Genomic DNA, 24,230 nt, shown 5'->3' with positions numbered 1-24,230 from the left:
CAACACCCACGGGAAGCTGTAAACATAGAGGACATGCCTGCACCCCATTGGACTTACCTGTGTGGGTTAAATCCGGGTTATTTGACAACCTATGGCGGTGATGGTTCTGCTCAGGCAGAGCAGTGCTGATGCTCCTCATAAAGCTGTCGCTGCTGTGAAGGTTCTAGGTGACATCACAAATCCCTATGGTTACATACACAACAAAGCTGGGTTGTTGTTGTTTACACTCTGCAAGGCCTGTGGAAGTGAGTGACATCATAGCACTGTAGTTCTGAGGGTTCTAGATGGATGCAACAATCTCCTGTTGCTTCTATGAAGGCCATAATAGACGACATCACCAAACAGCTCCATAGTCACATACACAGCAAAGGAGAGATGTTGTTTACACCTAGTGATGTCAGTGGTATTGAGTGACATCACAGCACAGTGCTAAGGCTCCTGGGCCTGGACACAGCAGCGGCTGCAATATCTCAACGGAGAATACGTTTATATATATGTGTGTGTGTGCGCGTATATATATATATATATATATATATATATATATATATATATATATATATATATATATATATTTCTCCGCCGAAATCACTTTTAAACCCATTTCCACCTTTTTTTCCCTTCTCTTCCTCTTACTTTTTTTTCACGTTTTTTTACGTTTTTCTCCTTTTCGCCTCTTTTCTGGGCGTATTATTCTTCTTTTTCTTCTTTTTTTTCGTCTAATGCATACCCCATCAGTGCAGCAATGCTTATTCAATACCGCCAGCAGATGGAGACACTGGGGGATAATTTTCTAAGGATTTATACTGATTTTTCCTGTCTGAATTTGTCGCACAGAAAGTTGCAGGCCAAATATGTGTGACATTTCTGCGACTTTAGCTTCTAGAGCATTTTTACAACATTATACATAGGTGCTGAATACATAAAAAGCGACTGTTCAGCGACAGACAAGTCGCATCGGCTGAAAGTAGGCCAGAATGTCAGTCCATGTTGGAGCAGGTTTAGATACAGTCTAAAGTATAGATCTCAAAGTCTGTGCACAGAATTTAGCAAGGGCCTCGCACCTTCTGATGCATCAGGTAGGTGCACAATAGCATAGCCTAACCCTCTGTACTTTGGTCTATATTGATGCGGGACATAGACAGCCAGCTGATGACCAATCCATTAGTGCAATGGATGGCTGGAAGCATTTGTCTTTGCCTTTGCAATACCACAGAAGCAATGCATGGTCAATGTACAGCAATGACACACCTGTGTGAACAGCCAGGAGACCCCCCCCCCCCCCCCCCATGTTATGTTACATAGTTACATAGTTAGTACGGTCGAAAAAAGACATATGTCCATCAAGTTCAACCAGGGAATTAAGGGGTAGGGGTGTGGCGCGATATTGGGGAAGGGATGAGATTTTATATTTCTTCATAAGCATTAATCTTATTTTGTCAATTAGGAACATTCAGCACCCACCCGCTATCAAGGCAGCTGCCTATCATGTCATGCCCTACCTGCACAGGTGTGCTGGCTACTCAAATGATCCAATTAAGGAGGCCATTTAGTCAGCAGCAGCAGAAGTCCTGTGCCTGGACGCTCCAACAGCGGCCAGACACAAGCAGAAGCAGCAGAAGCAGCAGCAGCAGCACCACCTTTTGTTTTTTGGCTGCAGCAGCAAGGCCCACAGGGCTGGCTAGCTGGCTAGCCAGCAAGCAGGTAGCAATGAAAGTAGGAATCTTTCTTTTTAACCCTGTAAGGGGGTGGTGCACTGTACCCGAAGATACTGCCATATCGGGTCAATGCATAGGGCGACGGAAGCAAGCTTCGAAATCGGCCCCCGTTCTCAAAAATCCATTTAATATATGGTCCCCAGATAGGGGACGTATCAGATATTAAACTGATAAGAACAGATACTACACTTGATCTTAGCCAAAAGGCCGAGAAGCGATAACCGTGAAAGGGGCGGGCCCAACAAGGTCCCCTTCATGGGCACTATCACTGCTTGCTGTCAGGGAGGCTGCCAGACAATTTTCCATGCACACTCTGGGCTGGGGGGCAGTCAACCACCAGTACACACAGCAGAACCTAAACCCATACCATTATTGCTAAGCAGCAAGACAGGGGCCCATTGCACTCCCACGGGGCCTTTTTAAATGCAATCCATAACCCGGATTTGCCAGGAACCCTTCTTACTCCTCCTACTTGCATGTGACACTGGGCTTAGGATCTGCATAGGAAACACACACACAAGCACACACCTACCTTTGTTGCCTGCAGATGCCTCCTTGGCTGTCCCCAAACGGTATCAAACCAACACCCACGGGAAGCTGTAAGCATAGAGGACATGCCTGCACCCCATTGGACTTACCTGTGTGGGTTAAATCCGGGTTATTTGACAACCTATGGCGGTGATGGTTCTGCTCAGGCAGAGCAGTGCTGATGCTCCTCATAAAGCTGTCGCTGCTGTGAAGGTTCTAGGTGACATCACAAATCCCTATGGTTACATACACAACAAAGCTGGGTTGTTGTTGTTTACACTCTGCAAGGCCTGTGGAAGTGAGTGACATCATAGCACTGTAGTTCTGAGGGTTCTAGATGGATGCAACAATCTCCTGTTGCTTCTATGAAGGCCATAATAGACGACATCACCAAACAGCTCCATAGTCACATACACAGCAAAGGAGAGATGTTGTTTACACCTAGTGATGTCAGTGGTATTGAGTGACATCACAGCACAGTGCTAAGGCTCCTGGGCCTGGACACAGCAGCGGCTGCAATATCTCAACGGAGAATACGTTTATATATATGTGTGTGTGTGCGCGTATATATATATATATATATATATATATATATATATATATATATTTCTCCGCCGAAATCACTTTTAAACCCATTTCCACCTTTTTTTCCCTTCTCTTCCTCTTACTTTTTTTTCACGTTTTTTTACGTTTTTCTCCTTTTCGCCTCTTTTCTGGGCGTATTATTCTTCTTTTTCTTCTTTTTTTTCGTCTAATGCATACCCCATCAGTGCAGCAATGCTTATTCAATACCGCCAGCAGATGGAGACACTGGGGGATAATTTTCTAAGGATTTATACTGATTTTTCCTGTCTGAATTTGTCGCACAGAAAGTTGCAGGCCAAATATGTGTGACATTTCTGCGACTTTAGCTTCTAGAGCATTTTTACAACATTATACATAGGTGCTGAATACATAAAAAGCGACTGTTCAGCGACAGACAAGTCGCATCGGCTGAAAGTAGGCCAGAATGTCAGTCCATGTTGGAGCAGGTTTAGATACAGTCTAAAGTATAGATCTCAAAGTCTGTGCACAGAATTTAGCAAGGGCCTCGCACCTTCTGATGCATCAGGTAGGTGCACAATAGCATAGCCTAACCCTCTGTACTTTGGTCTATATTGATGCGGGACATAGACAGCCAGCTGATGACCAATCCATTAGTGCAATGGATGGCTGGAAGCATTTGTCTTTGCCTTTGCAATACCACAGAAGCAATGCATGGTCAATGTACAGCAATGACACACCTGTGTGAACAGCCAGGAGACCCCCCCCCCCCATGTTATGTTACATAGTTACATAGTTAGTACGGTCGAAAAAAGACATATGTCCATCAAGTTCAACCAGGGAATTAAGGGGTAGGGGTGTGGCGCGATATTGGGGAAGGGATGAGATTTTATATTTCTTCATAAGCATTAATCTTATTTTGTCAATTAGGAACATTCAGCACCCACCCGCTATCAAGGCAGCTGCCTATCATGTCATGCCCTACCTGCACAGGTGTGCTGGCTACTCAAATGATCCAATTAAGGAGGCCATTTAGTCAGCAGCAGCAGAAGTCCTGTGCCTGGACGCTCCAACAGCGGCCAGACACAAGCAGAAGCAGCAGAAGCAGCAGCAGCAGCACCACCTTTTGTTTTTTGGCTGTAGCAGCAAGGCCCACAGGGCTGGCTAGCTGGCTAGCCAGCAAGCAGGTAGCAATGAAAGTAGGAATCTTTCTTTTTAACCCTGTAAGGGGGTGGTGCACTGTACCCGAAGATACTGCCATATCGGGTCAATGCATAGGGCGACGGAAGCAAGCTTCGAAATCGGCCCCCGTTCTCAAAAATCCATTTAATATATGGTCCCCAGATAGGGGACGTATCAGATATTAAACTGATAAGAACAGATACTACACTTGATCTTAGCCAAAAGGCCGAGAAGCGATAACCGTGAAAGGGGCGGGCCCAACAAGGTCCCCTTCATGGGCACTATCACTGCTTGCTGTCAGGGAGGCTGCCAGACAATTTTCCATGCACACTCTGGGCTGGGGGGCAGTCAACCACCAGTACACACAGCAGAACCTAAACCCATACCATTATTGCTAAGCAGCAAGACAGGGGCCCATTGCACTCCCACGGGGCCTTTTTAAATGCAATCCATAACCCGGATTTGCCAGGAACCCTTCTTACTCCTCCTACTTGCATGTGACACTGGGCTTAGGATCTGCATAGGAAACACACACACAAGCACACACCTACCTTTGTTGCCTGCAGATGCCTCCTTGGCTGTCCCCAAACGGTATCAAACCAACACCCACGGGAAGCTGTAAGCATAGAGGACATGCCTGCACCCCATTGGACTTACCTGTGTGGGTTAAATCCGGGTTATTTGACAACCTATGGCGGTGATGGTTCTGCTCAGGCAGAGCAGTGCTGATGCTCCTCATAAAGCTGTCGCTGCTGTGAAGGTTCTAGGTGACATCACAAATCCCTATGGTTACATACACAACAAAGCTGGGTTGTTGTTGTTTACACTCTGCAAGGCCTGTGGAAGTGAGTGACATCATAGCACTGTAGTTCTGAGGGTTCTAGATGGATGCAACAATCTCCTGTTGCTTCTATGAAGGCCATAATAGACGACATCACCAAACAGCTCCATAGTCACATACACAGCAAAGGAGAGATGTTGTTTACACCTAGTGATGTCAGTGGTATTGAGTGACATCACAGCACAGTGCTAAGGCTCCTGGGCCTGGACACAGCAGCGGCTGCAATATCTCAACGGAGAATACGTTTATATATATGTGTGTGTGTGCGCGTATATATATATATATATATATATATATATATATATATATATATATTTCTCCGCCGAAATCACTTTTAAACCCATTTCCACCTTTTTTTCCCTTCTCTTCCTCTTACTTTTTTTTCACGTTTTTTTACGTTTTTCTCCTTTTCGCCTCTTTTCTGGGCGTATTATTCTTCTTTTTCTTCTTTTTTTTCGTCTAATGCATACCCCATCAGTGCAGCAATGCTTATTCAATACCGCCAGCAGATGGAGACACTGGGGGATAATTTTCTAAGGATTTATACTGATTTTTCCTGTCTGAATTTGTCGCACAGAAAGTTGCAGGCCAAATATGTGTGACATTTCTGCGACTTTAGCTTCTAGAGCATTTTTACAACATTATACATAGGTGCTGAATACATAAAAAGCGACTGTTCAGCGACAGACAAGTCGCATCGGCTGAAAGTAGGCCAGAATGTCAGTCCATGTTGGAGCAGGTTTAGATACAGTCTAAAGTATAGATCTCAAAGTCTGTGCACAGAATTTAGCAAGGGCCTCGCACCTTCTGATGCATCAGGTAGGTGCACAATAGCATAGCCTAACCCTCTGTACTTTGGTCTATATTGATGCGGGACATAGACAGCCAGCTGATGACCAATCCATTAGTGCAATGGATGGCTGGAAGCATTTGTCTTTGCCTTTGCAATACCACAGAAGCAATGCATGGTCAATGTACAGCAATGACACACCTGTGTGAACAGCCAGGAGACCCCCCCCCCCCCCCCATGTTATGTTACATAGTTACATAGTTAGTACGGTCGAAAAAAGACATATGTCCATCAAGTTCAACCAGGGAATTAAGGGGTAGGGGTGTGGCGCGATATTGGGGAAGGGATGAGATTTTATATTTCTTCATAAGCATTAATCTTATTTTGTCAATTAGGAACATTCAGCACCCACCCGCTATCAAGGCAGCTGCCTATCATGTCATGCCCTACCTGCACAGGTGTGCTGGCTACTCAAATGATCCAATTAAGGAGGCCATTTAGTCAGCAGCAGCAGAAGTCCTGTGCCTGGACGCTCCAACAGCGGCCAGACACAAGCAGAAGCAGCAGAAGCAGCAGCAGCAGCACCACCTTTTGTTTTTTGGCTGCAGCAGCAAGGCCCACAGGGCTGGCTAGCTGGCTAGCCAGCAAGCAGGTAGCAATGAAAGTAGGAATCTTTCTTTTTAACCCTGTAAGGGGGTGGTGCACTGTACCCGAAGATACTGCCATATCGGGTCAATGCATAGGGCGACGGAAGCAAGCTTCGAAATCGGCCCCCGTTCTCAAAAATCCATTTAATATATGGTCCCCAGATAGGGGACGTATCAGATATTAAACTGATAAGAACAGATTTTTTTTTTTTTTTTTTTTTTTACATTTTTATTGAAAAAACTCAAAAACTTAAATACATCACAAGAAAATTTTTACAATACTTCAAATACTGTTTTCCATAAATGTAAATTCCACATAGCTAATGCTTTTTTCTGCCCAAATCTCTTTTTATCAATTAAATAGTACAAGTAAACTTCACTGTATATCATCTTCAAACATTCTTTTTCACAAATAAAATCTCTTTTGAAGACAAGGATATTACGAACTTTCCATAATACATTTTTTGTACAGTTGATAAAAATCCACAAAATTCTCTCTTTTTCTTTCGTAACTCCATCACTTTTGCCATATAAAACAACTTCATGATTTAAAACTTTTAGACCTGTTAGGAATTTCAATAAAGAACCAATTAGTCTAAAAACCTTTTGTGCAAAATAACAATTCCAGAAAAGGTGCAAAACAGTTTCATCTATATTGCAATTTTCCCGGGGACAGACACATACAGCATTTAGACCTCTTCTATATTGGAAAAATCTTACCGGAAGACACTCATGGATAATCATCCATGCTAAATCCTTGTGCTCATTAAAAAGATATGGCTCGTTTACCTTTTTCCATATTTGTACACACCTATTATAAGAAAAATTAGAGACCATACATATTTCTTCTTGCAAATTTAACTGTACTTCTATCTTGCGAGCATCCCTCAAGGTTAACAAGTCAAAGTCTTTAAGGTTATACATACGTATTATTTTTTCTAAGATGGCATAATGTTTAGGCGGAGTTAAAAGTACAGGAGAAGATAATGATAAAAACACCCATTTTCTTCTTCTAAAAATATGTCCCGCAGAGTACTTTAAAAAACAGGACCATACACTTTTCATAAAAAGTCCCCTAAAACACCAACTAAAAAACCTTAAGTATAAAAATTTTCTAATACAGGGAACCTGTTTTCCTCCATTTTTTTGTGACTTATACATAATATCTCTTTTTAATTTTTCTGCTTTAGAACTCCATAGAAACTCAAAGAGAATCCTCTGAAGTTGCCTAGACATAAGTTCATTAGGAGGATAAATCATATTTAAATAGAGCATAATGGGTATTAGCATAGCCTTAATCACCAAAATTTTACCTTCTAAAGATAATTTCCTAAGGGACCAAAAGTCTACTTTCTTCTTTACCTTTTCTTTTACCATTAGCCAACTTTCCTCACCATTGTTATTTTTATCAAAGATGACTCCAAGGATTTTTATTTTTTCTGACTGTAATTTTAGGTTTGGTATTTGCACGTTTTCCCATTTACCTATATAAAAACAGTCACATTTAGATAAATTAAGTTTAAAAGCAGAAGCTTTACAAAAGAAATCAGTAACATCAACAACTCTTTGTAAAGAGAAGGAACTTTCACAAAAAACATTAATATCATCCATATAGCCACACACTTTAAGGGTGGCATTATTACCTCCAGGAACTGGCACTCCTTTTATTATTTTATCATTCCTTATTAAGTTTAACAGAGGTTCTATTGCACATATAAACAGTATAGGAGACAGAGGGCAGCCTTGCTTTACCCCTGATGATAAATTAATAAAATCTGTAAGGAAACCATTTATTAAAATCCTGCTAAAAGAACCTTTATATAAGAGAGCAATTTGCTTAATAAGTATGTTAGGAAAACCCATGCGTTGTAAAACCATCCATAAAAAACAATGTGATACTCTATCGAACGCTTTATGAAAATCTAGAGATAGAATGGCTATATTTTGATTCCGCTCTTGCTGATACCATATGACGTCCCTAATAGCATTTAAAGGTTCAGCTACACTCCTTCCTGGGACACCACATACCTGATCCACATGGATGACCTTGTGCAAAAATGGCTTCATTCTGTTAACAAAAATTTTTGACATAATCTTATAATCAACATTAAGAAGCGTAATTGGTCTCCAATTTTCTAAGCTGTTCCTATCCCCCTTTTTGGGGATCAGAGACACTATACCACTCCTCCAAGATAAAGGTAGAACATCAGAATTAAAAGCCTCCTTAAAAATATTAAGCAAATCATCTTTAAAAATTTCCCAAAAGGTTTTATAAAACTCTACAGGAAGTCCATCAGAACCTGGTGTTTTACCTGTGGATAAACTTTTAGCAGCAATTTCTAATTCTTGGCATCTTACTTCTGTGCAAAGTGCATCTTGGTCCTCCTTACTTAAACCACAATCTAAAGTGCTTAGGAGAAAATTAGCAGCAGATATATCAATGGGTTTCTCATTAAACAGATCTTGATAAAAGGATTTAGCTTTGGATAACATTCCTACATTAGTAGTTTCATCCTCAATGTTAATCATTAACTTTTTTGTTTCCATTACCTTTTTAAAAAAGAATCTTGTACACTTTTCATCCTTCTCTTTACATTCAACTTTGGAGTTAAAAATTATTTCTTTCCCTTTGTTAGTTATAGCCTTCTGAATATCACTTTTAACACTTAAAATCAGATCGTCTACATATACACCCAGCTCTTTGAGTTGATAATAGGTTTGTAGTTTTGTGTTAAGATCTCTATACCATTTCAATTTCTCTTTTGTTTTTTTAACACCCATCTTAATAAAATACTCTTTAAATTTTACCTTGCAGAATTCCCACCATGCTAAAAGAGAATTAAAATTAGTCCTTGAGTTCTGCAATTTTTTAAAAAGATAGATAAAATTACATTTAATTTCTTCATCTTCAAGCAAAGAGACATTCAGACGCCAGACTCCTTTGGCTCTGCAAACCCCATCAAACTTACATGTAGCAGATAAAATCTTATGATCTGAAAAAAAGGTAGAAGTCAATTGCATGTTCCCATAAAATGCAAATCCAGAAGCAAAAATATAATCAATCCTTGACATAAAAAGGCTATTCCCCCAGGTATACCCAGGGTCATTAGGGAAAGAGGTTCTCCACAAATCTTTTAAATTAAAATCAACTATAAAATCCTTTAGTTGTTTTTCAGTCTTATCTTTCCTTTGTTCAGATCCTCCAGCCCGCTCCTCTCCTGCCATTATACAATTAAAATCACCAGCGATGATAAGCGGGGATGAACCCGGTAAATAAAACTGAATTTTCTCTAATAAATCAGATCTTTCATCCTTATCTGGAGAGGCATATACATTTAAAAGTCTCATATTCATGTCATTATAAATAATATGAACGAGCAGGGCTCTACCGGGTACAATGTCTGTGAAGGAGGTAACTTTATACTCACTGCTCTTGAACAGTATGCCAACACCAGTCACTTTCCTCTCATTATCCCCTGACCACACAGACGGGCCAAGAGTCCATTCAGATCTCAAAGATGAATAATTGATATCATAATCAATGGCACATTCCTGTAAAAATAAAATGTCTGTAGGCAAAGAAGACAAGAAAGAAAATAAAGCAGCCCTCCTCTCTGGGCTCTTCAAACTCCTCACATTGAAGGAGGAGATATTAACACTTGGTAGCTCCTGGGTCATTCATTATCCTCAGACAAAGAACCCCAATCTGTAGGTGGTGACACAAATTCCTCAATATTAACAGGGTCGGATGCTGTTATAACCTTTTGGCAGACAATCTCCACGTTCCCCTCGTCCGCACTAACTCGACCACTCCTTTTGATGTTAAGGCCCTTTTCCTCTTTCCGGTCTCTGCTTTTCCTCTTTCGCCGTTCTTCTACATCCATCTCCTCTGTATCCCTTCTGGGCGGTCCAGGACCCTCAACTTCCATGAGAGGAGAACCCCTCACTTCTGTCTCAGGTCCCACGACCTTCCCCGGGGACACAATGCTTTTGGAGACATGAGCCACAGCAGGTATCACAGGAATTCCGGTAGCAGAAGACTCAGGCATCACTTTCAGGGTGTGGGTCTTAGGCACAGGCACAGCATCCATGGAGCTCTTCCTCATCGAGGGACCAGCCGACGTAGCCACAATATTGGCCCAGGAGCGTTGAGGACAATCCTTAAAAGCGTGTCCTTTCTGCTTACACACATTACACAGAATCTCATTTTGACAGTCCAAAGTGGTGTGGCCTTTTTGGCCACATCTTTTGCAAATAACCACTTCCTCTTTGCAAGATTCTTGTGTATGACCATATTCATGGCATTTCCTGCAATAATACGGCATCCCAGGGTAGAATAAATAGCCACGTTTACGCCCAATTAAAAAATTTGCAGGTGGGCGACACAGACCTCCAATTCCTCTCACATCTTCTCTGAACTTAACAGCAAACTTATGCTTTCCAGTCCAAAAGTCCATTGCATTCATTATTTTATGAGAGTATTTGACTTCCGCACAATATTGGTTTAAAAATAAGACAATGTCTCTTATATCCACGTATGGATCGTGCATAGTAACCACCAGTGGAACATCACCATTAGAATATAGAGCAATGAAAACAAGTCCTTTCATATCCTCCTCATTGGCAAGCTCCCGAACTTTCTCAAACATATGGTCACATGCAGATGCGGAAGTCAAGGTAAGAATGAAAAGTCCTTTACCTGGGTCTTTTAGGCAAAACACATCTTCTCTCTGAATGTGCAATAAATCCAGCATAATTCTCTTGACAAAAAATTCCAAAGTCATCTTCTCCTTTTTCTCCTCATCCACTTCAATACGGAAGGTGTTCTTAATCCGAGTTTCAGTATGCGCAGCAAACCTAAGGGTCGCCATGGGGGATCGCCTTCCCGTTCTTTGTAAGTCCTCCTCCTATAGCAGCATGAGGCTTAAGACGGCTAAAAAACCGCCGATGCCTCAAGGCCGAAGGTTCGACGAACTCAGAGCCCCTTGACAAGATACAAGATCTTAGCCAAAAGGCCGAGAAGCGATAACCGTGAAAGGGGCGGGCCCAACAAGGTCCCCTTCATGGGCACTATCACTGCTTGCTGTCAGGGAGGCTGCCAGACAATTTTCCATGCACACTCTGGGCTGGGGGGCAGTCAACCACCAGTACACACAGCAGAACCTAAACCCATACCATTATTGCTAAGCAGCAAGACAGGGGCCCATTGCACTCCCACGGGGCCTTTTTAAATGCAATCCATAACCCGGATTTGCCAGGAACCCTTCTTACTCCTCCTACTTGCATGTGACACTGGGCTTAGGATCTGCATAGGAAACACACACACAAGCACACACCTACCTTTGTTGCCTGCAGATGCCTCCTTGGCTGTCCCCAAACGGTATCAAACCAACACCCACGGGAAGCTGTAAGCATAGAGGACATGCCTGCACCCCATTGGACTTACCTGTGTGGGTTAAATCCGGGTTATTTGACAACCTATGGCGGTGATGGTTCTGCTCAGGCAGAGCAGTGCTGATGCTCCTCATAAAGCTGTCGCTGCTGTGAAGGTTCTAGGTGACATCACAAATCCCTTTGGTTACATACACGACAAAGCTGGGTTGTTGTTGTTTACACTCTGCAAGGCCTGTGGAAGTGAGTGACATCATAGCACTGTAGTTCTGAGGGTTCTAGATGGATGCAACAATCTCCTGTTGCTTCTATGAAGGCCATAATAGACGACATCACCAAACAGCTCCATAGTCACATACACAGCAAAGGAGAGATGTTGTTTACACCTAGTGATGTCAGTGGTATTGAGTGACATCACAGCACAGTGCTAAGGCTCCTGGGCCTGGACACAGCAGCGGCTGCAATATCTCAACGGAGAATACGTTTATATATATGTGTGTGTGTGCGCGTATATATATATATATATATATATATATATATATATATATATATTTCTCCGCCGAAATCACTTTTAAACCCATTTCCACCTTTTTTTCCCTTCTCTTCCTCTTACTTTTTTTTCACGTTTTTTTACGTTTTTCTCCTTTTCGCCTCTTTTCTGGGCGTATTATTCTTCTTTTTCTTCTTTTTTTTCGTCTAATGCATACCCCATCAGTGCAGCAATGCTTATTCAATACCGCCAGCAGATGGAGACACTGGGGGATAATTTTCTAAGGATTTATACTGATTTTTCCTGTCTGAATTTGTCGCACAGAAAGTTGCAGGCCAAATATGTGTGACATTTCTGCGACTTTAGCTTCTAGAGCATTTTTACAACATTATACATAGGTGCTGAATACATAAAAAGCGACTGTTCAGCGACAGACAAGTCGCATCGGCTGAAAGTAGGCCAGAATGTCAGTCCATGTTGGAGCAGGTTTAGATACAGTCTAAAGTATAGATCTCAAAGTCTGTGCACAGAATTTAGCAAGGGCCTCGCACCTTCTGATGCATCAGGTAGGTGCACAATAGCATAGCCTAACCCTCTGTACTTTGGTCTATATTGATGCGGGACATAGACAGCCAGCTGATGACCAATCCATTAGTGCAATGGATGGCTGGAAGCATTTGTCTTTGCCTTTGCAATACCACAGAAGCAATGCATGGTCAATGTACAGCAATGACACACCTGTGTGAACAGCCAGGAGACCCCCCCCCCCCATGTTATGTTACATAGTTACATAGTTAGTACGGTCGAAAAAAGACATATGTCCATCAAGTTCAACCAGGGAATTAAGGGGTAGGGGTGTGGCGCGATATTGGGGAAGGGATGAGATTTTATATTTCTTCATAAGCATTAATCTTATTTTGTCAATTAGGAACATTCAGCACCCACCCGCTATCAAGGCAGCTGCCTATCATGTCATGCCCTACCTGCACAGGTGTGCTGGCTACTCAAATGATCCAATTAAGGAGGCCATTTAGTCAGCAGCAGCAGAAGTCCTGTGCCTGGACGCTCCAACAGCGGCCAGACACAAGCAGAAGCAGCAGAAGCAGCAGCAGCAGCACCACCTTTTGTTTTTTGGCTGCAGCAGCAAGGCCCACAGGGCTGGCTAGCTGGCTAGCCAGCAAGCAGGTAGCAATGAAAGTAGGAATCTTTCTTTTTAACCCTGTAAGGGGGTGGTGCACTGTACCCGAAGATACTGCCATATCGGGTCAATGCATAGGGCGACGGAAGCAAGCTTCGAAATCGGCCCCCGTTCTCAAAAATCCATTTAATATATGGTCCCCAGATAGGGGACGTATCAGATATTAAACTGATAAGAACAGATACTACACTTGATCTTAGCCAAAAGGCCGAGAAGCGATAACCGTGAAAGGGGTGGGCCCAACAAGGTCCCCTTCATGGGCACTATCACTGCTTGCTGTCAGGGAGGCTGCCAGACAATTTTCCATGCACACTCTGGGCTGGGGGGCAGTCAACCACCAGTACACACAGCAGAACCTAAACCCATACCATTATTGCTAAGCAGCAAGACAGGGGCCCATTGCACTCCCACGGGGCCTTTTTAAATGCAATCCATAACCCGGATTTGCCAGGAACCCTTCTTACTCCTCCTACTTGCATGTGACACTGGGCTTAGGATCTGCATAGGAAACACACACACAAGCACACACCTACCTTTGTTGCCTGCAGATGCCTCCTTGGCTGTCCCCAAACGGTATCAAACCAACACCCACGGGAAGCTGTAAGCATAGAGGACATGCCTGCACCCCATTGGACTTACCTGTGTGGGTTAAATCCGGGTTATTTGACAACCTATGGCGGTGATGGTTCTGCTCAGGCAGAGCAGTGCTGATGCTCCTCATAAAGCTGTCGCTGCTGTGAAGGTTCTAGGTGACATCACAAATCCCTATGGTTACATACACAACAAAGCTGGGTTGTTGTTGTTTACACTCTGCAAGGCCTGTGGAAGTGAGTGACATCATAGCACTGTAGTTCTGAGGGTTCTAGATGGATGCAACAATCTCCTGTTGCTTCTATGAAGGCCATAATAGACGACATCACCAAACAGCTCCATAGTCACATACACAGCAAAGGAGAGATGTTGTTTACACCTAGTGATGTCAGTGGTATTGAGTGACATCACAGCACAGTGCTAAGGCTCCTGGGCCTGGACACAGCAGCGGCTGCAATATCTCAACGGAGAATACGTTTATATATATGTGTGTGTGTGCGCGTATATATATATATATATATATATATATATATATATATATATATATTCTCCGCCGAAATCACTTTTAAACCCATTTCCACCTTTTTTTCCCTTCTCTTCCTCTTACTTTTTTTTCAGGTTTTTTTACGTTTTTCTCCTTTTCGCCTCTTTTCTGGGCGTATTATTCTTCTTTTTCTTCTTTTTTTTCGTCTAATGCATACCCCATCAGTGCAGCAATGCTTATTCAATACCGCCAGCAGATGGAGACACTGGGGGATAATTTTCTAAGGATTTATACTGATTTTTCCTGTCTGAATTTGTCGCACAGAAAGTTGCAGGCCAAATATGTGTGACATTTCTGCGACTTTAGCTTCTAGAGCATTTTTACAACATTATACATAGGTGCTGAATACATAAAAAGCGACTGTTCAGCGACAGACAAGTCGCATCGGCTGAAAGTAGGCCAGAATGTCAGTCCATGTTGGAGCAGGTTTAGATACAGTCTAAAGTATAGATCTCAAAGTCTGTGCACAGAATTTAGCAAGGGCCTCGCACCTTCTGATGCATCAGGTAGGTGCACAATAGCATAGCCTAACCCTCTGTACTTTGGTCTATATTGATGCGGGACATAGACAGCCAGCTGATGACCAATCCATTAGTGCAATGGATGGCTGGAAGCATTTGTCTTTGCCTTTGCAATACCACAGAAGCAATGCATGGTCAATGTACAGCAATGACACACCTGTGCGAACAGCCAGGAGACCCCCCCCCCCCCCCCATGTTATGTTACATAGTTACATAGTTAGTACGGTCGAAAAAAGACATATGTCCATCAAGTTCAACCAGGGAATTAAGGGGTAGGGGTGTGGCGCGATATTGGGGAAGGGATGAGATTTTATATTTCTTCATAAGCATTAATCTTATTTTGTCAATTAGGAACATTCAGCACCCACCCGCTATCAAGGCAGCTGCCTATCATGTCATGCCCTACCTGCACAGGTGTGCTGGCTACTCAAATGATCCAATTAAGGAGGCCATTTAGTCAGCAGCAGCAGAAGTCCTGTGCCTGGACGCTCCAACAGCGGCCAGACACAAGCAGAAGCAGCAGAAGCAGCAGCAGCAGCACCACCTTTTGTTTTTTGGCTGCAGCAGCAAGGCCCACAGGGCTGGCTAGCTGGCTAGCCAGCAAGCAGGTAGCAATGAAAGTAGGAATCTTTCTTTTTAACCCTGTAAGGGGGTGGTGCACTGTACCCGAAGATACTGCCATATCGGGTCAATGCATAGGGCGACGGAAGCAAGCTTCGAAATCGGCCCCCGTTCTCAAAAATCCATTTAATATATGGTCCCCAGATAGGGGACGTATCAGATATTAAACTGATAAGAACAGATACTACACTTGATCTTAGCCAAAAGGCCGAGAAGCGATAACCGTGAAAGGGGCGGGCCCAACAAGGTCCCCTTCATGGGCACTATCACTGCTTGCTGTCAGGGAGGCTGCCAGACAATTTTCCATGCACACTCTGGGCTGGGGGGCAGTCAACCACCAGTACACACAGCAGAACCTAAACCCATACCATTATTGCTAAGCAGCAAGACAGGGGCCCATTGCACTCCCACGGGGCCTTTTTAAATGCAATCCATAACCCGGATTTGCCAGGAACCCTTCTTACTCCTCCTACTTGCATGTGACACTGGGCTTAGGATCTGCATAGGAAACACACACACAAGCACACACCTACCTTTGTTGCCTGCAGATGCCTCCTTGGCTGTCCCCAAACGGTATCAAACCAACACCCACGGGAAGCTGTAAGCATAGAGGACATGCCTGCACCCCATTGGACTTACCTGTGTGGGTTAAATCCGGGTTATTTGACAACCTATGGCGGTGATGGTTCTGCTCAGGCAGAGCAGTGCTGATGCTCCTCATAAAGCTGTCGCTGCTGTGAAGGTTCTAGGTGACATCACAAATCCCTATGGTTACATACACAACAAAGCTGGGTTGTTGTTGTTTACACTCTGCAAGGCCTGTGGAAGTGAGTGACATCATAGCACTGTAGTTCTGAGGGTTCTAGATGGATGCAACAATCTCCTGTTGCTTCTATGAAGGCCATAATAGACGACATCACCAAACAGCTCCATAGTCACATACACAGCAAAGGAGAGATGTTGTTTACACCTAGTGATGTCAGTGGTATTGAGTGACATCACAGCACAGTGCTAAGGCTCCTGGGCCTGGACACAGCAGCGGCTGCAATATCTCAACGGAGAATACGTTTATATATATGTGTGTGTGTGCGCGTATATATATATATATATATATATATATATATATATATATATATATATTTCTCCGCCGAAATCACTTTTAAACCCATTTCCACCTTTTTTTCCCTTCTCTTCCTCTTACTTTTTTTTCACGTTTTTTTACGTTTTTCTCCTTTTCGCCTCTTTTCTGGGCGTATTATTCTTCTTTTTTTTCTTTTTTTTCGTCTAATGCATACCCCATCAGTGCAGCAATGCTTATTCAATACCGCCAGCAGATGGAGACACTGGGGGATAATTTTCTAAGGATTTATACTGATTTTTCCTGTCTGAATTTGTCGCACAGAAAGTTGCAGGCCAAATATGTGTGACATTTCTGCGACTTTAGCTTCTAGAGCATTTTTACAACATTATACATAGGTGCTGAATACATAAAAAGCGACTGTTCAGCGACAGACAAGTCGCATCGGCTGAAAGTAGGCCAGAATGTCAGTCCATGTTGGAGCAGGTTTAGATACAGTCTAAAGTATAGATCTCAAAGTCTGTGCACAGAATTTAGCAAGGGCCTCGCACCTTCTGATGCATCAGGTAGGTGCACAATAGCATAGCCTAACCCTCTGTACTTTGGTCTATATTGATGCGGGACATAGACAGCCAGCTGATGACCAATCCATTAGTGCAATGGATGGCTGGAAGCATTTGTCTTTGCCTTTGCAATACCACAGAAGCAATGCATGGTCAATGTACAGCAATGACACACCTGTGTGAACAGCCAGGAGACCCCCCCCCCATGTTATGTTACATAGTTACATAGTTAGTACGGTCGAAAAAAGACATATGTCCATCAAGTTCAACCAGGGAATTAAGGGGTAGGGGTGTGGCGCGATATTGGGGAAGGGATGAGATTTTATATTTCTTCATAAGCATTAATCTTATTTTGTCAATTAGGAACATTCAGCACCCACCCGCTATCAAGGCAGCTGCCTATCATGTCATGCCCTACCTGCACAGGTGTGCTGGCTACTCAAATGATCCAATTAAGGAGGCCATTTAGTCAGCAGCAGCAGAAGTCCTGTGCCTGGACGCTCCAACAGCGGCCAGACACAAGCAGAAGCAGCAGAAGCAGCAGCAGCAGCACCACCTTTTGTTTTTTGGCTGCAGCAGCAAGGCCCACAGGGCTGGCTAGCTGGCTAGCCAGCAAGCAGGTAGCAATGAAAGTAGGAATCTTTCTTTTTAACCCTGTAAGGGGGTGGTGCACTGTACCCGAAGATACTGCCATATCGGGTCAATGCATAGGGCGACGGAAGCAAGCTTCGAAATCGGCCCCCGTTCTCAAAAATCCATTTAATATATGGTCCCCAGATAGGGGACGTATCAGATATTAAACTGATAAGAACAGATACTACACTTGATCTTAGCCAAAAGGCCGAGAAGCGATAACCGTGAAAGGGGCGGGCCCAACAAGGTCCCCTTCATGGGCACTATCACTGCTTGCTGTCAGGGAGGCTGCCAGACAATTTTCCATGCACACTCTGGGCTGGGGGGCAGTCAACCACCAGTACACACAGCAGAACCTAAACCCATACCATTATTGCTAAGCAGCAAGACAGGGGCCCATTGCACTCCCACGGGGCCTTTTTATATGCAATCCATAACCCGGATTTGCCAGGAACCCTTCTTACTCCTCCTACTTGCATGTGACACTGGGCTTAGGATCTGCATAGGAAACACACACACAAGCACACACCTACCTTTGTTGCCTGCAGATGCCTCCTTGGCTGTCCCCAAACTGTATCAAACCAACACCCACGGGAAGCTGTAAGCATAGAGGACATGCCTGCACCCCATTGGACTTACCTGTGTGGGTTAAATCCGGGTTATTTGACAACCTATGGCGGTGATGGTTCTGCTCAGGCAGAGCAGTGCTGATGCTCCTCATAAAGCTGTCGCTGCTGTGAAGGTTCTAGGTGACATCACAAATCCCTATGGTTACATACACAACAAAGCTGGGTTGTTGTTGTTTACACTCTGCAAGGCCTGTGGAAGTGAGTGACATCATAGCACTGTAGTTCTGAGGGTTCTAGATGGATGCAACAATCTCCTGTTGCTTCTATGAAGGCCATAATAGACGACATCACCAAACAGCTCCATAGTCACATACACAGCAAAGGAGAGATGTTGTTTACACCTAGTGATGTCAGTGGTATTGAGTGACATCACAGCACAGTGCTAAGGCTCCTGGGCCTGGACACAGCAGCGGCTGCAATATCTCAACGGAGAATACGTTTATATATATATGTGTGTGTGCGCGTATATATATATATATATATATATATATATATATATATATATCTCCGCCGAAATCACTTTTAAACCCATTTCCACCTTTTTTTCCCTTCTCTTCCTCTTACTTTTTTTTCACGTTTTTTTACGTTTTTCTCCTTTTCGCCTCTTTTCTGGGCGTATTATTCTTCTTTTTCTTCTTTTTTTTCGTCTAATGCATACCCCATCAGTGCAGCAATGCTTATTCAATACCGCCAGCAGATGGAGACACTGGGGGATAATTTTCTAAGGATTTATACTGATTTTTCCTGTCTGAATTTGTCGCACAGAAAGTTGCAGGCCAAATATGTGTGACATTTCTGCGACTTTAGCTTCTAGAGCATTTTTACAACATTATACATAGGTGCTGAATACATAAAAAGCGACTGTTCAGCGACAGACAAGTCGCATCGGCTGAAAGTAGGCCAGAATGTCAGTCCATGTTGGAGCAGGTTTAGATACAGTCTAAAGTATAGATCTCAAAGTCTGTGCACAGAATTTAGCAAGGGCCTCGCACCTTCTGATGCATCAGGTAGGTGCACAATAGCATAGCCTAACCCTCTGTACTTTGGTCTATATTGATGCGGGACATAGACAGCCAGCTGATGACCAATCCATTAGTGCAATGGATGGCTGGAAGCATTTGTCTTTGCCTTTGCAATACCACAGAAGCAATGCATGGTCAATGTACAGCAATGACACACCTGTGTGAACAGCCAGGAGACCCCCCCCCCCCCCCCCCCATGTTATGTTACATAGTTACATAGTTAGTACGGTCGAAAAAAGACATATGTCCATCAAGTTCAACCAGGGAATTAAGGGGTAGGGGTGTGGCGCGATATTGGGGAAGGGATGAGATTTTATATTTCTTCATAAGCATTAATCTTATTTTGTCAATTAGGAACATTCAGCACCCACCCGCTATCAAGGCAGCTGCCTATCATGTCATGCCCTACCTGCACAGGTGTGCTGGCTACTCAAATGATCCAATTAAGGAGGCCATTTAGTCAGCAGCAGCAGAAGTCCTGTGCCTGGACGCTCCAACAGCGGCCAGACACAAGCAGAAGCAGCAGAAGCAGCAGCAGCAGCACCACCTTTTGTTTTTTGGCTGCAGCAGCAAGGCCCACAGGGCTGGCTAGCTGGCTAGCCAGCAAGCAGGTAGCAATGAAAGTAGGAATCTTTCTTTTTAACCCTGTAAGGGGGTGGTGCACTGTACCCGAAGATACTGCCATATCGGGTCAATGCATAGGGCGACGGAAGCAAGCTTCGAAATCGGCCCCCGTTCTCAAAAATCCATTTAATATATGGTCCCCAGATAGGGGACGTATCAGATATTAAACTGATAAGAACAGATACTACACTTGATCTTAGCCAAAAGGCCGAGAAGCGATAACCGTGAAAGGGGCGGGCCCAACAAGGTCCCCTTCATGGGCACTATCACTGCTTGCTGTCAGGGAGGCTGCCAGACAATTTTCCATGCACACTCTGGGCTGGGGGGCAGTCAACCACCAGTACACACAGCAGAACCTAAACCCATACCATTATTGCTAAGCAGCAAGACAGGGGCCCATTGCACTCCCACGGGGCCTTTTTAAATGCAATCCATAACCCGGATTTGCCAGGAACCCTTCTTACTCCTCCTACTTGCATGTGACACTGGGCTTAGGATCTGCATAGGAAACACACACACAAGCACACACCTACCTTTGTTGCCTGCAGATGCCTCCTTGGCTGTCCCCAAACGGTATCAAACCAACACCCACGGGAAGCTGTAAGCATAGAGGACATGCCTGCACCCCATTGGACTTACCTGTGTGGGTTAAATCCGGGTTATTTGACAACCTATGGCGGTGATGGTTCTGCTCAGGCAGAGCAGTGCTGATGCTCCTCATAAAGCTGTCGCTGCTGTGAAGGTTCTAGGTGACATCACAAATCCCTATGGTTACATACACAACAAAGCTGGGTTGTTGTTGTTTACACTCTGCAAGGCCTGTGGAAGTGAGTGACATCATAGCACTGTAGTTCTGAGGGTTCTAGATGGATGCAACAATCTCCTGTTGCTTCTATGAAGGCCATAATAGACGACATCACCAAACAGCTCCATAGTCACATACACAGCAAAGGAGAGATGTTGTTTACACCTAGTGATGTCAGTGGTATTGAGTGACATCACAGCACAGTGCTAAGGCTCCTGGGCCTGGACACAGCAGCGGCTGCAATATCTCAACGGAGAATACGTTTATATATATGTGTGTGTGTGCGCGTATATATATATATATATATATATATATATATATATATATATATATTTCTCCGCCGAAATCACTTTTAAACCCATTTCCACCTTTTTTTCCCTTCTCTTCCTCTTACTTTTTTTTCACGTTTTTTTACGTTTTTCTCCTTTTCGCCTCTTTTCTGGGCGTATTATTCTTCTTTTTTTTCTTTTTTTTCGTCTAATGCATACCCCATCAGTGCAGCAATGCTTATTCAATACCGCCAGCAGATGGAGACACTGGGGGATAATTTTCTAAGGATTTATACTGATTTTTCCTGTCTGAATTTGTCGCACAGAAAGTTGCAGGCCAAATATGTGTGACATTTCTGCGACTTTAGCTTCTAGAGCATTTTTACAACATTATACATAGGTGCTGAATACATAAAAAGCGACTGTTCAGCGACAGACAAGTCGCATCGGCTGAAAGTAGGCCAGAATGTCAGTCCATGTTGGAGCAGGTTTAGATACAGTCTAAAGTATAGATCTCAAAGTCTGTGCACAGAATTTAGCAAGGGCCTCGCACCTTCTGATGCATCAGGTAGGTGCACAATAGCATAGCCTAACCCTCTGTACTTTGGTCTATATTGATGCGGGACATAGACAGCCAGCTGATGACCAATCCATTAGTGCAATGGATGGCTGGAAGCATTTGTCTTTGCCTTTGCAATACCACAGAAGCAATGCATGGTCAATGTACAGCAATGACACACCTGTGTGAACAGCCAGGAGACCCCCCCCCCATGTTATGTTACATAGTTACATAGTTAGTACGGTCGAAAAAAGACATATGTCCATCAAGTTCAACCAGGGAATTAAGGGGTAGGGGTGTGGCGCGATATTGGGGAAGGGATGAGATTTTATATTTCTTCATAAGCATTAATCTTATTTTGTCAATTAGGAACATTCAGCACCCACCCGCTATCAAGGCAGCTGCCTATCATGTCATGCCCTACCTGCACAGGTGTGCTGGCTACTCAAATGATCCAATTAAGGAGGCCATTTAGTCAGCAGCAGCAGAAGTCCTGTGCCTGGACGCTCCAACAGCGGCCAGACACAAGCAGAAGCAGCAGAAGCAGCAGCAGCAGCACCACCTTTTGTTTTTTGGCTGCAGCAGCAAGGCCCACAGGGCTGGCTAGCTGGCTAGCCAGCAAGCAGGTAGCAATGAAAGTAGGAATCTTTCTTTTTAACCCTGTAAGGGGGTGGTGCACTGTACCCGAAGATACTGCCATATCGGGTCAATGCATAGGGCGACGGAAGCAAGCTTCGAAATCGGCCCCCGTTCTCAAAAATCCATTTAATATATGGTCCCCAGATAGGGGACGTATCAGATATTAAACTGATAAGAACAGATACTACACTTGATCTTAGCCAAAAGGCCGAGAAGCGATAACCGTGAAAGGGGCGGGCCCAACAAGGTCCCCTTCATGGGCACTATCACTGCTTGCTGTCAGGGAGGCTGCCAGACAATTTTCCATGCACACTCTGGGCTGGGGGGCAGTCAACCACCAGTACACACAGCAGAACCTAAACCCATACCATTATTGCTAAGCAGCAAGACAGGGGCCCATTGCACTCCCACGGGGCCTTTTTAAATGCAATCCATAACCCGGATTTGCCAGGAACCCTTCTTACTCCTCCTACTTGCATGTGACACTGGGCTTAGGATCTGCATAGGAAACACACACACAAGCACACACCTACCTTTGTTGCCTGCAGATGCCTCCTTGGCTGTCCCCAAACTGTATCAAACCAACACCCACGGGAAGCTGTAAGCATAGAGGACATGCCTGCACCCCATTGGACTTACCTGTGTGGGTTAAATCCGGGTTATTTGACAACCTATGGCGGTGATGGTTCTGCTCAGGCAGAGCAGTGCTGATGCTCCTCATAAAGCTGTCGCTGCTGTGAAGGTTCTAGGTGACATCACAAATCCCTATGGTTACATACACAACAAAGCTGGGTTGTTGTTGTTTACACTCTGCAAGGCCTGTGGAAGTGAGTGACATCATAGCACTGTAGTTCTGAGGGTTCTAGATGGATGCAACAATCTCCTGTTGCTTCTATGAAGGCCATAATAGACGACATCACCAAACAGCTCCATAGTCACATACACAGCAAAGGAGAGATGTTGTTTACACCTAGTGATGTCAGTGGTATTGAGTGACATCACAGCACAGTGCTAAGGCTCCTGGGCCTGGACACAGCAGCGGCTGCAATATCTCAACGGAGAATACGTTTATATATATGTGTGTGTGTGCGCGTATATATATATATATATATATATATATATATATATATATATATATATATATATATTTCTCCGCCGAAATCACTTTTAAACCCATTTCCACCTTTTTTTCCCTTCTCTTCCTCTTACTTTTTTTTCACGTTTTTTTACGTTTTTCTCCTTTTCGCCTCTTTTCTGGGCGTATTATTCTTCTTTTTCTTCTTTTTTTTCGTCTAATGCATACCCCATCAGTGCAGCAATGCTTATTCAATACCGCCAGCAGATGGAGACACTGGGGGATAATTTTCTAAGGATTTATACTGATTTTTCCTGTCTGAATTTGTCGCACAGAAAGTTGCAGGCCAAATATGTGTGACATTTCTGCGACTTTAGCTTCTAGAGCATTTTTACAACATTATACATAGGTGCTGAATACATAAAAAGCGACTGTTCAGCGACAGACAAGTCGCATCGGCTGAAAGTAGGCCAGAATGTCAGTCCATGTTGGAGCAGGTTTAGATACAGTCTAAAGTATAGATCTCAAAGTCTGTGCACAGAATTTAGCAAGGGCCTCGCACCTTCTGATGCATCAGGTAGGTGCACAATAGCATAGCCTAACCCTCTGTACTTTGGTCTATATTGATGCGGGACATAGACAGCCAGCTGATGACCAATCCATTAGTGCAATGGATGGCTGGAAGCATTTGTCTTTGCCTTTGCAATACCACAGAAGCAATGCATGGTCAAT

The 24,230-nt window shown here is 43.8% G+C and overlaps 8 non-coding genes across 8 annotated transcripts; all 8 read right to left on the bottom strand.

Moving 5' to 3' along the window:
* Positions 1-1,743: 1,743 nt before the first annotated feature.
* On the bottom strand, positions 1,744-1,934 carry LOC130305443 (U2 spliceosomal RNA). Its single transcript, XR_008855022.1, has one exon. It is a non-coding gene; the product is annotated as a U2 spliceosomal RNA (small nuclear RNA).
* A 2,081-nt stretch (positions 1,935-4,015) lies between these two features.
* On the bottom strand, positions 4,016-4,206 carry LOC130305442 (U2 spliceosomal RNA). Its single transcript, XR_008855021.1, has one exon. It is a non-coding gene; the product is annotated as a U2 spliceosomal RNA (small nuclear RNA).
* A 2,087-nt stretch (positions 4,207-6,293) lies between these two features.
* LOC130305455 (U2 spliceosomal RNA) lies at positions 6,294-6,491 on the bottom strand. Its single transcript, XR_008855034.1, has one exon. It is a non-coding gene; the product is annotated as a U2 spliceosomal RNA (small nuclear RNA).
* Positions 6,492-13,354: 6,863 nt separating this feature from the next.
* LOC130305440 (U2 spliceosomal RNA) lies at positions 13,355-13,545 on the bottom strand. Its single transcript, XR_008855020.1, has one exon. It is a non-coding gene; the product is annotated as a U2 spliceosomal RNA (small nuclear RNA).
* A 2,086-nt stretch (positions 13,546-15,631) lies between these two features.
* Positions 15,632-15,822, bottom strand: LOC130305438 (U2 spliceosomal RNA). Its single transcript, XR_008855018.1, has one exon. It is a non-coding gene; the product is annotated as a U2 spliceosomal RNA (small nuclear RNA).
* Positions 15,823-17,905: 2,083 nt separating this feature from the next.
* LOC130305437 (U2 spliceosomal RNA) lies at positions 17,906-18,096 on the bottom strand. The gene has a single exon (XR_008855017.1). It is a non-coding gene; the product is annotated as a U2 spliceosomal RNA (small nuclear RNA).
* A 2,084-nt stretch (positions 18,097-20,180) lies between these two features.
* LOC130305436 (U2 spliceosomal RNA) lies at positions 20,181-20,371 on the bottom strand. The gene has a single exon (XR_008855016.1). It is a non-coding gene; the product is annotated as a U2 spliceosomal RNA (small nuclear RNA).
* Positions 20,372-22,452: 2,081 nt separating this feature from the next.
* Positions 22,453-22,643, bottom strand: LOC130305435 (U2 spliceosomal RNA). The gene has a single exon (XR_008855015.1). It is a non-coding gene; the product is annotated as a U2 spliceosomal RNA (small nuclear RNA).
* Between the last annotated feature and the right edge of the window lie 1,587 nt (positions 22,644-24,230).

Source organism: Hyla sarda, unplaced genomic scaffold (assembly GCF_029499605.1).
Source record: "Hyla sarda isolate aHylSar1 unplaced genomic scaffold, aHylSar1.hap1 scaffold_1310, whole genome shotgun sequence".
In the NCBI taxonomy this organism is placed as follows: domain Eukaryota; kingdom Metazoa; phylum Chordata; class Amphibia; order Anura; family Hylidae; genus Hyla; species Hyla sarda.
Note: the sequence above shows the minus strand (reverse complement) of the source record. Positions and strands in the feature narration are given on the sequence as shown.